The sequence below is a fragment of the Montipora foliosa genome, chromosome 1 (assembly GCF_036669935.1).
Source record: "Montipora foliosa isolate CH-2021 chromosome 1, ASM3666993v2, whole genome shotgun sequence".
Taxonomy (NCBI): domain Eukaryota; kingdom Metazoa; phylum Cnidaria; class Anthozoa; order Scleractinia; family Acroporidae; genus Montipora; species Montipora foliosa.
Genome location: NC_090869.1, coordinates 19,938,570 through 19,944,745, shown reverse-complemented (window position 1 = coordinate 19,944,745; position 6,176 = coordinate 19,938,570). Strand labels below are relative to the sequence as shown.

The window sequence follows — 6,176 nt, the reverse complement described above, 5'->3', positions numbered from 1 at the left end:
GAATTATTTATTTTTCAACAATTGAATTTTATATACGAAATACAAACTAACCCTTCCAGGCCATCCCCGTTTTTTTTTTTTTTTTTTTTTTCGTTTAGCGTCGAATGCGTTTCTTGATATTGGGTCGATCGGTCGGATTGAAAAAGACAAACAGAGAAAAAAAGGACAATACGTTTCGGAATAGGAGGCCTGGTACCCCAGCATCATTGCTGTGGAGCCTGGAAACAACAACACATGAACGGAAAATCAATATGGCAGAAAAGTTGGTTGATGTTAATAAAAAATTAAGACAATGTTATTATGTTACTATGCTCATTTTTCTGATTAAAAGACTTTTATAAAGTGAAAAGTGGTTTAACTACGTCGTTACTTTTTTTTTGAAAATGCCAAGAAAAAAAAAGGGGGACGGCCTTACCTTTTTAAAAGTGTTTTTACTAAAAGAGTAATCTTCACTTTTTATACCCTTAATTCCATGTATAATTTTTATCTGCATGTGATTTAAGTACTTCACTGTAATCTTAACTTCCACCACGAAATATCGACACTAGGGGTATGCCTGTGTTCAATTCCAGTAATGTAAACGTTGCATTCTGATACAAATGGGAAGTAATTGCAGCTGAATGATAAAAAACTGAGAAATGTGAAATGCATATATCTCGGCCTCAATGCGCGCTCTCCTCTTTTTTCGGTTGTCTTTTATTTTCAGTCATCTTTGAGCGTGCGCAGAGTTTGAATTCACAAGAAAAGTGGAAGAGTAATGTTCACCAAACTTTCTGATATCATCATAATTCGACGAAACCACAGCTAACGGCATGAACTGGTTTTTGTTTTTTGTACTCTTAGAAGCAGCGCGGCAATTTTTGCAAAGCAACAAATTAAAGAACCCGAGTTTGACTATGTTATAAAGGCAAAACCAAAGCGGAGACGGGTTTTTTTCAAACTGGTTCTCATGAGATATCTTTAGGCTGATTTACACAATACGATTTTAGGCGCATGCGACAAGCTTACGACGCAGGCCTACGACATGACTTACGATTGTCGCATGCAGCGTTTTAACATGTTTTAAAATGCTACTACATTTTTTCTGACGTACACGACAATCGTAAGCGAGTTGTAGGTTTGATTTATACGAAGCAATTCGTGTCGTAGGCCTGTCGTAAGCTTGTCGCATGTGACAAAAATCGTACCATGTAATGCACCGCCGCTTATTTTTGGTTTGACAAACACGGATTTGCTTTTCCCCACAATTGCCTTGGTCAACACTCGAACTCGCTTATGTTCATCATCCCGTTAAAAATACTTACTTTCTCTAAATTTGGAGGGATCTTAATGGCCGTTTTTATACTAGAGACGCATAATCCGTCCAGACGAATTATGCGTCTCTCATGTTATCCGTCTAGTGTAAAGACGGGACGAACTATATGAAACGCATAATTCGTCTTGGACGAACCTGGGCGAACATTTTTTCTTCGTCTGTTAAATTCGTCCAGTATAAAGACGGGCACTAGACGCATAATGCATCTGGACGAACTTTCCAGTTTAGTGCGTCTTCGAAGACGCACTAAAATAAATTCTTCGTCCAGACGCATAATGCGTCTTGTGGCCGTCTTTATACTAGACGAATTTAACAGACGCAGAAAAAATGTTTGCCCAAGTTCGTCCCAGACGAATTATGCGTCTCTAGTATAAAAACGGCCAATGTCATGGGGGAGAGAAGAGTCACTTCGCGTGAGTCCTACGAGGAGCATGTTACCTATTGCACTCGACGCCATATAATAATCTCTTTGTCTGCATGGCACGGTATCAATAAAAATACCAGCCATTACTTACTCAGTACTTTTAACCGATTTACTTCGAGTTCTGAAAGTTCCCTTCACAAAGCCCTGATCAGTTAAGTTAGTCATTAAAACACCCAAGCGAGCATGCAGTCAAGGGATATTTTGCGCTTGAGTCTTTCGCTCACTTGTGGCATTTATATTCTGCTCTGAACTTTAGCTTCCTCGAGCGAACAAAAGATTAGCTGTAGTTGGTAAAGATAATTGTATGTACAATATGTTCAGAAGCAAAGTTCAACATTTGTCTTCTATTAACAGTATGTCACGAAATTATAGTAAATCGGCTTTCTGTTCTGTTCTTGGCTTGTGGAGTAGAACGACATGTGTATTCCCTCCACTCTGTCCCCCACGTAGCCGTTAATGGAGATATTTTCCTGGAAAGCATGACGAGAAAAGAGTACTCTCAGCTTTGAATAATTAAACTTTTAAAAGAGAAGAAAACACTACAAGCATTGCATTACAACCAGCGTATTGCATTAATCTGCTTCGATGATGCGAAGAGGGACCACGGGAGTGATACACGTACGAAATAGCAAAAAAATGCATTGCTCGCCGCATGCTTCGGAGGTCCGCTTTCAAAACCGGCAACATATTGTTGTAGCGAAGGACAGAATAACGTAAGTCATATACTGACATAGGAACTGTGGACATGAAATAATTTTTCAAACGAAGAGTCATGGTAGTTATTGAAATAACTTACATCAGCAGTTGTTGTCAATGAGCCTGAAACAGCGAACGGGATTCCAGCCCATGAATGTGAGGCGGCGGGACACACTGCTCTAACACTGATCTATCAGGGAGTTGGTCAATTGCAAATTTCTTCTATATCCCGACGTATTATTGTGGGAGGTGAAGGGGGGGGGGGGGGGGGGGGCGAAAATGGTGCTGCAACAAAACGTTCGTTACGAATCGTCCCCTGCGTTATGTACACGCTAATTTATATTTAAACCCTTAATTTTATGATCACATGAAATGCAGCAAAATACTCACTCGTCCAGTTCTTCTACAGTTACGAGCCCTTTCAATTCTCCGTTGAGCAAGGCAATAGAAGATAGTGAGAAAAGTCAAAATAAATATTGCCAGCCCCAGGGAAGCGCCTACAGCAATGAAGTCAGCGGAAGTGACATCACCTGCCAAAGAAAGAAATAAAAACCTTTTAGGAATTAGAGTTTCATGATCTGAGCACACGCACCTTGAAAACATTCCACCGTCAAACCTAACAACTGTGCTCAGTGGCCAGACAACTAGCACTCACAAATATACTCGTGCTCGAATAGAAACAAATAAATACCGCATGGACATACTCAACTTTGACCGTTGCCAAACCTCCGAATCCCTTTCATCACATCTCGCTCTCTTTTTGACGAAGGTTAGGAGCAAATCTCAGAAACAGCCCAAAACGCTTTGAATGGACATGTGAAATTGAGAACCTCCTAAGAACTGACACCTGTAAGATCTGTCATCTTTGTAACTCTTGGAATAATTAATGGCATGGACAGGGTTTCCGAGTTTGTCAGAGCCGCCTTTAAAAAATCACAGAGTTTCGGTGGCTCTGAATCCACTGTACAGAGTTTTCTAAACGTCGCGGAAAGTTTCATCTGGGCCTTCTGATCACTTTCTAGCAGTAAAAAATGGGGGTCACCAAGTTTGTTTATTAGATATGAGCAACTAAAGACAAAATGAAGTGTTTTATTACAGAGATTTCCCGTTGCCACAGTGACTTACTACGCCACAATAATGACCGCATCTTGCTCAGCAATAATTGATGTTTCTCATGGTACCATAACATTGCTAATACGTGATACAGTGCCAAATCTTCAAATAAAAACGTTACTTGAAAGCGTTGAAACTGGTTTGAGCCACCTTAATAGATCGAAACTAGTCTACTTTGGCGCTCACTGATTCCCTTGGTAAGCTCGCTTTCAAGAGTGTCGATGTATTAAAATGGTTGTCCTTTCGAGCGTCCTGGTGAAAAAAAAGCTCTTTTAAGTCATCTTTTCAAAAAAATTATATCTATTGAGTGTAAGATTGTTGTAATGGTAATTGGTTCTACTTTTCATGAAAACCCAGATCCCCTCACCCAAGAGTAAACAAGTGTCATTTTGAAACCAGATTTCGCGGGAAAATAAACCATAGACCAAATCGGCTGACTCAATAGACCGATTTCGATATATTAAAATTCAGTTCGAAACAAAAGACATCATCTCGAGGCTCTGGGGAATAAATGTAAGGTTTGTATGAGTTTATTCCCCAGAGCCTCGAGATGATGCCTTTTGTTTAGGACTGAATTTTAATATATCGAAAGTGGGCTATTGCGTACCCAATTTAAACCCTTTGGAATTTGAAAAACCTTCGCTCCAGTTATTTCGATATCATCTAAATGCGAATGCAACATTATAATGCAAATACAACACGCAGAGAGTCTTAACCCAGGGAGATAATTTTAAATTAGGTTCAAGATTTGGTTTTTTCCCCACAAAACGTTTAAAAATAGACACTTATCTGATGCTGATGGGGACAAACCTGATACTAGATTTTTACTCTTGGGTAATGGACACTCTTGTAAAAACTTTTAAAAACAAGGCTAAGGCGTACAATACCACGTGAACTGCGTCACTTCCTTGATTTAAATTTTTTAGCCGGTAATTTTTGCTCAACGGATGACGAAAATTAGGCCTAGTTTATACGTCGCGCTATTGTCGAATTTAACTCAGACGAATTTAATTCCAATTAAATTCGTCCTTCCGTCGACATTAATTGTACCGTGGTTTTACGCGTCGAAATTAATGGCTCGAATTATGGTCGAATTTATCAGGAGTGGCAACTTCTGTCGCTGACGTGAAACCTTCCTCGTCACTCTCCATTAAAGCAGTAGACTCGGGTTGTTTGAGGAGGTTCCTTCGCAAGGACGTTCCTGACTCAGTTTTTACGACGTACGATCGAGGAGTGGGCCATATATCAGTGACAATCGCGGGAACCCAGGATCTATTCTCTCGCACTCTGGGTCTAGACCCTTCAATGGTTTCGCATGGCGATCATAATAAACTTTTTGCCGTTGCTGAGCAGCAGCCACTAGCTTTTCACGTGCATTCAGTGTAACCTGTGGTCGTAGCAGTTCTGCCGTGGTTGGTAATTTGGACTTCAGACGCCGACTGTTTAGCATCTGCGAGGGAGAGAGACCAATTCCAGTTACGGGGGTATTGCGATACTCCATCAAAGCAACATAGGGATCTTCCGCTTTCCTCAAAAGTTGCTTGATTGTACCAATTGGACTGCGGGTAACAAGGACTGGAGGTTATCAGCTGGAACCCAAACGGTAGAGCAAAATGTTGCAGCTCGCGGCTTGCAAACGGCATATTATCTGCCACCAATTTATCTGGGACCCCACGTCTGGCAAAGATCGATTTTAAATTAACCACGAAAGAAGGAAGACGTCTTAGACGAACATAGGCTGATTTCAGGAAATTTGGAGTAGTAATCCACAACACACAGGTAATTTTTTCCTCTAAATTCGAAAATATCAGCTCCCAGCTTTTGCCAGGGTCTTCCAGGAACTTCATGGGGAATAAGTGGCTCCTTTTGATTGTTTCTTCGCCACTCTGAACACTTGTTGCAGCGGGTGATTGTGTCCTCAATGTCTCTTGACATACCAGGCCAGTACATTACTTCTCGTGCACGAGCCTTGCTCTTTTCAATCCCTTGATGACTTCCGTAAAGCAATGCCAGCATTTCCTTGCGCATACCTTCCGGGACTATCAATTTCTCTCCCAGGAACATGAGACCCTCTGCCTCATGCACTTGGTCTCTCACATTCCAGTAGGGACGAACCGCCTCAGGAACTCTTCTCCTCTCTGATGGCCACCAAGGACTGTGTTAGTTGCTGTAACACCATGAGACAATTATCAGTAGTGGTTGCTTCTTGCATCAGGGTTTTAGAGGCCACACTAAGGTCCAAGTTCTTAACAAGACTGTGCACTAAAACTTCCATACGAGACTGGAGGTCTTCATCGATTGACTCATGTGGCAGATAAGCTCCGGATAGGGCATCTGGAACTGGCATTTTTGGGCCAGGACGGTATGAAATGTCGAGGGAATGTCTCTGAAGTCTGAGAAGTATTCGCTGAAGACTGGGGGACACTTGATTAAGATTTTGCTTTTTGAGCGATTCTAGTGGCTTGTGATCTGTCACGATCTTTACTGGCTTGCCATAGACGTTCTGATGAAATTTCTCGCAGGCAAAAACTATTCCGATCAGCTCTTTCTCGATTTGAGCGTAGTTCTGCTCAGAAGCTGTTAACGAACGTGACGCGTAAGCCATTGGGTGACCCTCTTGAAGCAAAC

General features: G+C 41.4%; 1 long non-coding RNA gene across 1 annotated transcript in view; it reads right to left on the bottom strand.

The window, feature by feature from the left end:
• Positions 1 to 424: 424 nt before the first annotated feature.
• LOC137992359 (uncharacterized) overlaps positions 425 to 6,176 on the bottom strand; it is a 16,078-nt gene continuing 10,326 nt past the window's right edge. Inside the window, exons 3-4 of the long non-coding RNA XR_011121678.1 lie at positions 2,826 to 2,965; positions 425 to 2,209 (exon numbers count right to left, since the gene is read on the bottom strand). This is a non-coding gene — a long non-coding RNA (uncharacterized lncRNA). The remainder of the gene's footprint in view (positions 2,210 to 2,825; positions 2,966 to 6,176) is intronic.